This window comes from Galeopterus variegatus, unplaced genomic scaffold (genome assembly GCF_000696425.1).
Source record: "Galeopterus variegatus unplaced genomic scaffold, G_variegatus-3.0.2 Scaffold773, whole genome shotgun sequence".
Classification (NCBI taxonomy): Eukaryota; Metazoa; Chordata; class Mammalia; order Dermoptera; family Cynocephalidae; genus Galeopterus; species Galeopterus variegatus.
Genome location: NW_007726884.1, coordinates 167,042 through 179,613, shown reverse-complemented (window position 1 = coordinate 179,613; position 12,572 = coordinate 167,042).

Sequence of the window (12,572 nt, the reverse complement as noted above, 5' to 3'; positions counted from 1 at the left end):
ATGTCTCTCTCCACAAAGCCCATTCCAGAGTGATAGAAATATCTATTCTATGATAATAGTGGGAGACCTGAACACAGCTCTCTCAGCACTGGACGGATCATCTAGGCAACAAATCAACAGAGTAACTGTTACTCTTTCAGAAAGAAAGAAGAAATCCAGGGTTATCAGAGGTGGGAGTGGGGAGGGAGGGGAGAGGGGGACAGACTGGATAAGGGGCATAAAGAATAAGTATGATTTGTAACAATATATATGCTTATAATATTGATTTGATTAACATACATCAACTTTGAGCCCCAAGAGTATGTATAATCAATTATTATTCAATAAAAAAATAGAAAATAAAAAATAAAAAGTAAAAGTTTTATAGGTTTTAAAAAATTAATAATACGGAATAGATATTTCCTGGATAGCATTTCACAGTAAAAACATATGTTGACCATTTCTTGTGTTTTGGGAAGAAACAATGCAAATAGCGGAAAAGTGCAAATTAAAGACCTTAAATAAACTATGATGAACAAAAATAGTGTATACATATGAATAAGTTGGTCAATGTTAGTCTTCCTCATCTATATTAGATACCAATTAATAAATGTTTATTGATTGTCTACTAATTGTCAGATGCTTAGTTAGGTGCTATTTTTCTGTCTCAGAACAATAACTTGTTTTTCTGATATAAAGTTAATACATGCTCAAAGTAGAACATTAGGAAAATCCAGAGAACACAAAGATTTTTACCCTCTACCCAGATATAACTATTATTAATGCTTTGGTATATTTGTTTTCATTTTTAAATTCATTCAGTAAGTATGGAGTTCATACTATTTGCTATCCATTGTTCTGGAAACTAGGGATACATCAATTCACCAAACAGATGAAATTCTTGTTCTCACGGAGCTTACAACCTAGTTAGAAGAGATATAAAATAAACAAAATATTTAATATGTCAGCTGGTAAGCACCATAAAAAAGCAGAGTAGGGGGGTAAAAAGTGTTATATAAGGTAGAAAGAAGACATTTCTGATAAAGTGACATTTGAGCAGAGAGATGAAGGAATTGAGAGAGCAAATATCTGGGTCTAGAGTAAATCAGGTAGAGGGCAACTGCAAAAGCTCTGAGGCAAGAGTGTACATGGCATATTGGAGAAACAACAAGAATGTCCATTTGGCTGCCGCATAGTGTTTGAACAAAGCATCTGACATGTTTTAAAAGTATCCACTCTGGATACTCCATGAAGAATAGGCTATATGGGAAAGGAGTAGAAGCAGAGAGACCAGTTAGGAGGCTACTACAATGGAATAGGAAAGATAATATGATGACTGAGACCAAAGAAGTGAGAAGTAGCTTAATAGGAGGGGTTTTCAAAAAGTTCATAGAGAGATTCATATCATCTTTTAATTTCATTTTTTCCACAAACTTTTTGAAATACCCTTGTGGCGAATATATTGTAATGGTGGAGTCATTAGAATTTGTTGATGGATCATAAGTGAGGAAATAAAAGAGAAGTGCTAGGAAAAATTATAATTTTTTTCTGTAGTCTTTTAAAATTTAACCTTAAAAAAGTTTGAACACAGAAAGAAGTATAAAAAAATAACTCTACGTATAATTAATATTTATAGAGCAAACACCTGCATAGCTATTATATAGATTAAGAAATAGAACTCTAATACTACTCTAAGGCCCCACTTCTGTCTCCTCCCAATTACTAACTCTTTTCTTACTACTAGAAGCATCCATTATCATTAATTTTATGGTTAAAACATTTTTGCTTTTCTGTAAACTTTTATCACTTCTGTATGTTTCCCTAAAATATAAAGTTTAGTTTGCTTATTTATGAATGTTATATAAATTAGATAATACTTTAGGTATTCTTTTGGGTCTTACTTCATACAGGTTATACTTATGAGATTCATCTATATTGTGGGGAATAGTGTTATGTTGTTTATTTTTACTGCTAGATAGTATTCCATTGTATGACTATGTATCTATTCTTCAGCTAAAGACATTTGGGTTGTTCTCAGTTTTGACTATTAAATAATGTTACTGTGAACATTTTTGTATGTATATCTAGGTGCGCAGAAGGTTTTCTAGGGTATAGTTACAGGATATGAATTGCTGGATTTTATGATTGTTATTCTTCTACTTAACTAAGTATTGCCAAATTGCTTTCAAAGTAGTTGTACTAAATTAAAATTCCTACAGCAGTGATTTCACATTGTCTTATTGATGGGTCCACTGCTGGATGACCTAAACAGCCCTAGAAGAAAACACCTCATTATCAGTCTTTCCCTTGGTGGGCGAGCGAATTGCCCAGATTCCTCTTTCCCTCCGGTCTCTGTTGGGAGGAGATGGGGGAAGAGAGCCATGAAGAGAGGTGAGCACAGCCACAGGCCCCAACCAGTCCGTTAAAGGACACTCAGACGCAGCAGGGGTTCTGTCGAGCAGTTCCGTTTATTATTACACAAGCACTTGCTTTTAAAGGCAAATGGGGAAGGGAGGTTTTTACATCCTCCAATCAGCTTAAAGGTTATGAGAGCATGCATCCTTTCTCAATGCCTAGCTATTGCAATCACGCAGTGTTCACAAGCGTGGAAGCGCATATTTGGCCAATAAGGGCTAAGGCAAAGTTCCGGCAGACACTCCCACCCTACTTCCTCCTGGTGCTATCTTAGGCTGCCACGTTAATATGCCCTTGTGGACCCATAATGGCACCACTTGTAATGTCACTAAAGGTGGCGTTAGTTTTTAAGGCCCAACATCTAATATCTTTGCCAGAACTTATATCGTTAGTATTTTTGCCAATTTAATGGATGAGTAGTTGCTTATTGTGGTTTTAATTTTCATTGTTTTGGTTATTAATGAGGTTAAGACTCTTTTTGTACATTTATTGGCCATTTGTATATTATTATTATTCTTTTTGTAAAGTGCCTGCTCAGGTCTCTTGACCATCATTCTACTGGGCTGTATTTTTTCTTATTGTTTTGTGGGAGTTTGTTATAAGATCTGTGAATAAGCCCTTTGTTGTTTGTTTAATGGGATTAAAACTGTCCCATTTTATGGCATTTTACACTACTTTTTATGGTATCGCTTTTAGTTTATGGTTGGTACTTTTTGTGTTCTGTTTTAAAAAAAATCTTCTAAAACCTGAGGTTGTAAGTATGTTCTCCTATATCTCTTTGAAGAGCTTCGTGATTTTGTCTTTTACATTTAGCCTTCACTTTTCTTTTTTTCTTTTCTTTGATTATGAATATTCATGGGGTACAAAGCTAATTGTCACTGCTAGGGCCCAAAATGTGATGGCCAGATCCATACTGGCAGCATGCCCATTACCAAAAATTGCAATTTTACCCTGTGTCCCCCACTCAATTATCCTAACCTCTCTCCCCATCCCTCTTTCCCTACTCCACTTTGTATCCCTAGGTATGTTCTCTCCCTCTGTAAGTCCAACGCACCACTGTGGTCGTTCTTTCTTTCCTTTTTTCTCTCTTAGCTCTCAATTATGACTGAGTCCATGTGGTATTTATCCCTCTGTGCTTTCTTATTTCACTTAACATTAGTTTCTCCAAGCTCATCCATGTTGTTGCAAATGTGAAAATTTCATTCTTTTTTTATGGCAGAGTAGTATTCCATGGTGCATACACACCACAGTTTCCTTATCCAATCATCCACTGATGGACATTTAGGTTGGTTCCATGTCTTGGCTATTGTGAAGAGAGCTGCAATGAACATGGGAGTGCAGGTATCCCTTTGACATGATGATTTTCATTCCTTTGGGTATATACCCAGAAGTGGTATGGCTGGATCCTATGGAAGATCAATCTTTAGTTGTTTGAGAAACATCCATACTGGTTTCCACAGTGGTTGTACTAATTTAAAGTCCCACCAGTAGTGTAGGAGCATTCCCTTCTCTCCAAATCCTTGCCAACATTTTTAATTCTCTATCTTTTTGATTATAGCCAGTCTAACTGGGATGAAGTGATATCTCACTGTGGTTTTAATTTGCATTTCCCTGATGACTAGTGACATTGAGCATTTTTTCATGTACCTACTGGCCATTTGTATGTCTTCCTTTGAAAAATGACTATTCAGTTCCTTTGCCCATTTTTTAATTGGGTTATTTGTATTTTTACTGTGTAATTGCTTGAGTTTCTTGTGTATTATGGATATTAATCCCTTGTTGGATGCAGAGTTAGCAAAAATTTTCTTCCACTCTATAGGTTGTTGTTTTACTCTGTTGATTGTTTCCTTTGCTGTGCAGAAGCTTTTCAGTTTGATATAATCCCATTTGTTTAGTTTTTCTTTTGTTGCTTTTGCTTTTGGGCTTGTGTTCATAAAGTCTGTGCCCAGACCTAGTTCCTGAAGTGTTTCACCTATATTTTCCCTTAGTAATATTACAGTTTCAGGTCTTATACTTAAGACTTTAATCCATTTTGAATTGATTTTAGTATATAGTGAGAGAAGCATGTCTACTTTCATTCTTCTGCATATGGATATCCAATTTTCCCAGTACCACTTACTGAAGAGGCAATCTTTTCCCAATGCATGTTTTTGATGCCTTTATCAAATATCAGATGGCTGTAAGCCTGAGGGGTAATAGCTGGGTTCTCAATTCTGCTCCACTTGTCCAAGTGTCTATTTTTATGCCAATACCATGCTGTTTTGGTTACTATAGCTTTGTAGTATAATTTGAAGTCAGGTAGTGTTATACCTCAGGCTTTATTTATTTTGCTCAGGACTGCTTTGGCTATTTGGGGTCTTTTGTTGTTCCATATGAATGTTGAGATTGTTTTTTTCATTTCTGTGAAGAATGTCATTGTCATTTTGATGGGGATTGCATTGAATCTGTAAACCACTTTGGGTAGTATAGACCTTTTCACAATTTTAATTCTCATAATCCAAGTGCATGGAAAGTCTCCATTTTTTTGTGTCTTTAATTTCTTTCAATAGTGGTTTGTAGTTCTCATTGTAGAGATCTTTCAACTCCTTTGTGAAATTGATTCCTGGGTATTTTATTTTTTTCATTGCTATTGTGAATGGGCTTAATTTCTTGATTTCTCTTTCTGTTAGTTCATTATTGGAGAATATAAATGCAACTGACTTGGGTCATTTATTTTGTGTCCTGAAATGTTACTGAAATTATTAACCAGCTCTAGGAGTCTTTGGATTGGGTCTTTAGGTTTTTCTATATATAGGATCATGTCATCTGCAAATAGGGACAGTTCATCTTCATCTTTTCCAGTCTGGATGCCCTTTATTTCTTTCTCTTGCCTGATTGCTCTGGTTAGTACCTCAGGCACTATGCTAAATAGGAATGATGAGAGTGGGCATTCTTGTCTTCTTCCTGTTCTTAAGGGAAAAGCCTTCAGTTTTTTTCCCGTTCAGAATGATACTGGAGCTGAGCTTGTCATAGATGGCTTTATTGTGTTGAGATGCTTTCCTTCTAGACCTAATTTGTTGAGAGTCTTTATCATGAAGGGATGTTGAATTTTGTCAAATGCTTTTTCAGCACTGATTGAGATAATCATATGGTTTTTTCCTTGATTTTATTGATGTATCACATTTATTGACTTTTGTATGTTGAACCATCCTTGCATCCCTGGGATGAATCCCACTTGATTCTGGTGTATAATTTTTTTGATGTGTTTTCTGTATTATGATTGCTAATATTTTGTTGAGGATTTTTGCATCTATGTTCCTCAAGGATATTGGCCTATAATTTTGTTTTTTTGTTGTGTTTTTATCTGGCTTTGGTATCAGAGTTATGTTGGCCTCATAGAATGAGTTTGGGAGAATCACTTCTGTTTCAATTGTTTGGAATAGTTTGGGGAGAATTGGTATGAATTCCTCTTTAAAGGTTTGGTAGAATTCAGCTGTAAAGCCATCCGGGCCTGGGCTTTTCTTTGTTGGAAGATAGTTGATTACCACTTGAATCATTTTGCTTGTTATTGGTCTGTGTAGGTTTTCTATCTCTTCTTGGTTCAGTCTTGGTAGTTTTTATGTGTGCAGAAACTTATCTGTATTTTCCAGGTTTTCGTATTTGTTGTCATACAATTGTTTATAATAGCCTTTAATGATTCTTCATATTTCTGTGGTATCGGTTGTAGTGTCTCCCTTTTTGTATCTGATTTTTGTTATTTGCGTATTCTATCTTCTTTTTTTGTTAACTTAGCTAATGGTTTGCCTATTTTATTTATCTTCTCAAAAACCAACTTTTTGTTTCATTGATCTTTTCTATTGTTTTTTGGGTCTCTATTTCATTTAGTTCTGCTCTGATCTTAATTATGTCTTTCCATCTACTACCTTTATGATTGGATTGTTGTTGTTTTTCAAGTTCTTTGAGGCATAATGTTAGGTAGATTATTTGAAGTCTTTTTATTCTTTTGATGTAAGCATTTATTACAGTAAATTTGCCTTTTAGTACTGCTTTAGCAGTATCCCACAGGTTTTGTATGATGTATCTTTATTTTCATTAGTTTCTAGAAATATTTTGATTTCCTGTTTAATTTCTTCTTGGACCCATAGGTCACTGGGGAATCTATTGTTTAGTTTCCAGGGTTTTGCTTGTTATTAATTTCCAGTTATAGTCCACTGTGGCTGGAAAAGGCACTTAAAATGATTTCAATTTTTAAAAAATTTCTGAGACTAGATCTGTGACCTAATATGTGGTTTATCCTGGAGAATGTTCCATGTGCTATTCAGAAGAAAGTATATTCTTTAGTTGTTGGGTGAAATGTTCTGTATTTATCTGCTGGTCCAGTTGGTCTAAGGTATAGTTTAAATCCGGTGTCTCTTTGTTGATTTGTTGCCTGGAAGATCTGTCCCATACTGAGAGAAGGGTGTTCAGGTTACCCACTGTTAACATATTAGGGCCTATTTCTTTCTTTAGGTCTAAGACTGTTTGCTTTATACATCTGGGTGCTCCAGTATTGGATGCACACATCAGCTTTGTTCATTCTCGTATAACTTCGTATAATGTATGCTATACGAAGTTATTACGTATACTGTGCGTGTCCCTTCACTTTTTGTCTGTGCGTGAGATGGGTCTCTTGAAGACAGCTTATACTTTGGTCTAGCTTTTTTTATCTGATCAGTCAATCTGTGTCTTTTGAATGGGGAGATTAATCCATTCACATTTAGGGTAGCTGTTGACAAGTGTTGCTTAATTCCTGTCATTTAATTGCTTTTTATTTAGATGCTTTAAATATCTTTTGATCATTACTTCCCCTGTTGTTTCTTTTCTTCAATGTTTGTTGGAAATTTGAGGTGGCATGATTTAGCTTCTTTCTCTTTCTCACTGGCATTTTTGTTTTAATGGTGGGTTTTGCCCTTTCTTATGTATTCCATGATAGTGATCATCACTATTCAGATTCCAGATGAAGGACTCCCTTGTGATTTCTTGCAGGGCTGGTCATGTGGTGGAGAACTCCCACAATTTTTGTTTGTCTGGGAAATACACTCTTTCTCCCTCATTTCTGAGGGAGAGCCTTGTTGGGTAAAGAATTTTTGGCTGCCAATTTTTTTCTTTTAGTGTTTTGAATATGTCATTTAACTCTTTCTGGCCTATAGGGTTTCAGTTGAGAAGTCTGCTGTTTGTCTGATGGGGGTTCCCTTATAGCTAACTTGATGCTTTTCTCTTGCTGCTTTTAGAATTCTCTCTTTTTCTTTGAGCTTTGCAAATTTGATTGTAATGTTTCTTGGAGAGATCTTTTTGGATTGAATCTGTTTTGGGGAACTTTGAGCTTCCTGGATCTGAAGGTCTACACCTGGGAAGTTTTCTGTTATTATTTTTTTGAATAGGTTTTCAGTACCTTTTCCCTTTTCCTCCCCTTCTGGAATACCAACAGTTCAAATGTTGAGCACTTAAGGTTGTCTGCTATCTCTCTTGGATTTTCCTCATTATTTTAAATTCTTTTTTCCCTTTTTTGTCTGCCTGGGTTATTTCAAAAAGACCATCTTTGAGATCTGAAATTCTTTCTTCTGCTTGCTCTAGCCTGCTGCTCAAGCTCTCTGTTGTGTTTTTTTGTTTCATTGAGTGAATCTTTCATTTCTAGGAGTTCTGCTACATTCTTTTTTAAGGTATTAATCTCTTTGTAAATTTCTTCTTTCATGTTCTGGGTATTTTTTCTTTTTACATGTGTTCTCTTATTGGGTCTTCTTTTATCTCTTTGAGTTTTCTTAAGATCATTGCTTGGAATTCCTTTTCAGACATTTCAAGTATTCCCTGTTCTATGGGATCTGAAATTTGAGCATTCCTGCATTCCTTCAATGGTGTCATATTTTCTTGTTTGTTTGTAGTTCCAGGATTTTTTTGTTGATGTTTGTTCATCTGGTAGACAACTTGCTTCTTCTGTTATTTTGGGGTTGGTTATGGGGATGAAGATTTCCTCCTCTATTTGTAGGCTGTACTGGTGACTCTTCTTATATCAGTGTAGTTGAGTGAGTGGCAGGTTGTCTGTAGAGTGGCCCTGGCTGCTACTGTGGTGGCAAACTGTCCTTGTGGTGACAGAAGATGTGGTGGTGTCTATATTATACCACTTTGGCTCCTGTTTCAGCTCTCCGTGGCTGTAGACTGAACCCCTGATGTTGTGCAGGTCTCAGTTCACTGCAGTGGCTGCTGGGTCTGTGGGCAGTTCCCTTCCCTCTGGGGACTTAGACTGGACCCCTGGTGCCACACGGGTCTTGGCTCACCTTGGTGCCTGCTGGGCTGTGGGTGCTTCCCTTCCCCTGGAGCCTTAGATTGAGCCCCAGTGCCATGCAGGTCTCGGCTCACCTTGGTGCCTGCTGGGCTGTGGATGCTTCCCTTCCCCCTGGGGACTTGGACGCTAGCCTTAACTTTTCTTAAACCCAAAGTCTTTAATGGTTTATTTAGCAAATATGCTTCTGGAATACTTAATTTATCATTTTTTATGAGGTTCATTAATCTTTGGACTTTCTAAAAATAAAAAACATTGAAGGCATTTTCTAGGAGTATTTCATAAGCTTATGTAATATAGAAAAAGTATGTCAGCAGCCTAATACAAGACATTGTCTCAGTTTCAAGATTAAAAAAAACAAAACAAAACCCTAAATTCAAACACTGCTTACTTTCATCTTTAAATTGCTGTTTGCATATGCTTTTTCACTTAAAGCAATGGAGTAGATAAATTAAGGTAGTGATTCAGTTTTTCCCAGTGACCACATCAACCTAAATTTTAGGCTGTAAATATGTGACATAACTAAACAGAGTAAGCTATCTAGCTCAGAAAATTATTACTTCTAGAAAAATTACTTTTTTTCTAAGGGCTTAATTATTTCCCACTCATTTGGAGTATGGGTAACTTAGAAAAAACAAATCAATAAGTCTTATAAAGGAAAATAAAGCAGGGTGAGATAAAAGACAATGCCAGAGTTTGCTATGGTTTGAATGACAGTGTCTCCTTTAAAATTTATGTTGAAACTTAATCCCCAGTTCAACAGTAGTCAGAGGAGTGGCCTTTAGGAGATGATTAAGTCATGAGGTCTCTACCCTCACAAATGAGTTTAGCACCCTTTTAAAAGAGCTTGAGGTTGAAGGAAGTGCCCTTTTGCCCTTTTGTCCCCTCTGCCATGTGAGAATACAGCAATCCTCCCCTTAGGAGGATGCAGCAACAAGGTGCCATCTTGGAAGCAGAGAGTAGCCCTCACAGGACACCAAGCCTGCTGGCCCCTTGATGTTGGACTTCCCGGAATTCAGAACTGTGAGAAATAAATTTCTATTGTTTACAAATGATCAAGTCTGTGGTATTTTGTTATAGCAGCACAAATAGACTGAGACAGAGTTATTTTGGATGAGGTCAAAGAAGGCCTGAGGAGGTGACAGTTAAACAAAAACTTAGTGAAGTGACAGGTATGGCCTGTGAAAATCTTGGGGAAGAGAATTTCAGGTAAAGGGAGAAGCAACTGCAGAGGCCATAAGATGGAAATGAGCAAAGATACTGTGGCTGGAGTAGAGTGCAGTAGTAATTTTATTCAGTTTCTAGTTATAGTTGAAAATGTTTCCAAAGACAATTTTAGATTTGCAGGTTTTCATTTAATACATTGTGCCTTATAATCTTTCTACCATATAATCTTTCTCAGGTACTTTAGGCAACTCATCAGTACCCTGTTCATAAACCTCCTGCTTATTAATTGTTTCTGATTATTTATCAATGCCATAATTTACAGCTGGACAGTCAATGTGACTCAGGAAAATCATTAACTGTGGTTAATTAAATAAATCCATTTTTGTTGACCTTGGAGTCAACACTTAGACTCCATACTCCCTAGAGTTGCCTCCTTGAGAAGCCACTCTATAAAAAATCGACATCTTCAGTTGGGAATGTCTGACCTTGTGACTTTTAATTTAGGGCACATATTTGGAACAACAACCTTTTTTTCCTATACCTTAATGACATGGAATGTTTCTTCCTATCGGCCACCATTCAAGCTGTTTATTGTACCTCAGGTCCAGCTGCTAAAAGAAGATGATACTTTATAATTGTGAGGTACCTCCCCAGGGTAACTCAGTGAATTTAAATATGACATGTAGCCTATAATTTAAGTCAGACCATCCCAAACATACCCTCCAAATTTGGTGAAAATATATCCAACTCCATCCATTTGACATGGAAAAAGCTAATGGACACTTGATTTTATTTATAGATACTTATTTTCTGTACTTTTCTAAAAGTAATTTCAGACCATATAAAGCAAAACAAAAATTTAAAATATATATAGAATATCAATATTAAAGGAAAACGGAAATACAAATGAGTGGGGGTTATGTTAGCAATGACTACCTGATTCGAACATAAAGGTTTGTACTGGAATATGTTTAGAACACCAGAGTTTATGTTTATATAGGTTCATACATTTGGATTTTTTCCCCCCAGTAGTTACATATTAAAAATGTAGTTAAAAGGCTTAATTGCAATCAATAGTAATTAGAACATTTTTTAATTGATAAAAATTGTCTGTATGTATTGTGTACATGTTGTTTTAAAATATGAATGGCTAAATTGAACTAATTAACATATGAATTACCCCACATATTTACTTCGGTGTTGAGCTCTTTTACCTGCCCATAATCCTGCTGACTGGGCCAATTATTGGGCTAGGGCTGGGTCTGAAGCTCACAGACCCCTCAAGCTTGTTGTCCGGACTGGGTTACAAACCCTTTACACGCCAGACTGGGTCCCCAGTCCCCTCACATGCAGGTCTATGAGCTAGGTAACTGGCGAAAGGGTCCTTAAAGCCGTAGGTTCCAGAGCATGGCTGCACGTGGTGGACATCTGAAGCAGTAGAAGCCAGCCAAGTCACGCATGCGCACTAACTCCACCCCAATTTGCTTACAAGGAATGCTCCCCAGTCCCCTCACATGCAGGTCTATGAGCTAGGTAACTGGCGAAAGGGTCCTTAAAGCCATAGGTTCCAGAGCATGGCTGCACGTGGTGGACGTCTGAAGCAGTAGAAGCCAGCCAAGTCACGCATGCGCACTAACTCCACCCCAATTTGCTTACAAGGAATGCGCAGCACCATCCACAACTGAATGGGCAGGCGAAGGGGCCTGATTAAGTTATTCCATTTTCCCAACATTTAGTGTGAACACTTAATATCTACTCTCAGCAATTTTCAAGAGTACAATACATTGTTATTATCTATAGTCATCACGTTGTACAGTAGATCTCTTGAACCGATTCCTCTTATCTAACAGAAATTTTGTGTCTTTTGACCAACATCTCATCAAGCCTCCTGGTCCCCAGTCTTGGTAACCAACATTCTACTGTCTGCTTCTAAAAGTTCAACTTTTTTAGATTTCACGTATAAGTGAGATCATGCAGTATTTATCTTTCTGTTCTATGCTCATTTCACTTAGCATAATGTCCTCCAGGTTCATCCATGCTGTCACAAATGACAAGATTTCCTTTTTTTTTTTCTTTTAAGGTGGAATAATATTCTATTGTGTGTATATATCACATTTTCTTTATCCATTTATCTGTTGGTGAATACTTAAGTTGATCTTGGCTATTGTGAATAATGCTGCAGTGAACATGGGAGTGCAGATATTTCTTTGACAAACTGATTTCATTTCCTTTGGATATATACACAATAATGGGGTTGCTGGATCATATGGTAGTTCTATTTTTAATTTTTGAGAAACTTCCATACTATTTTTGATAATGGCCACACTAACTTACATTTCCATCAACAGTGTGCCAGGGTACCTTTTTCTCTACATGCTCACCAGCCCTTGTTATCTTTTGTCTTTTTGATGACAGCCATTCTAACAGACATTGGGTGACATTTAACTGTGATTTTAATTTGCATTTCTCTAATGATTAGTGATGTTGCCCATTTAAAAATCAGGCTATTTGTTTTCCTACTATTGAGTTGTTTGAGTTCCTTATTTATTTTGGATATTAACCCTTTTTCATATGTATCATTTGCAAATATTTTCTCCCACTCTGTAGGTTGTCTTTTCACTCTGTTAGTTGTTTTTCTGGTGTGCAGAAACCTTTTAGTTTGCTGAAATCCCAAGTATCTATTTTGCTTTTGTTGCCTGTGCTTTTGAAGTTGTAT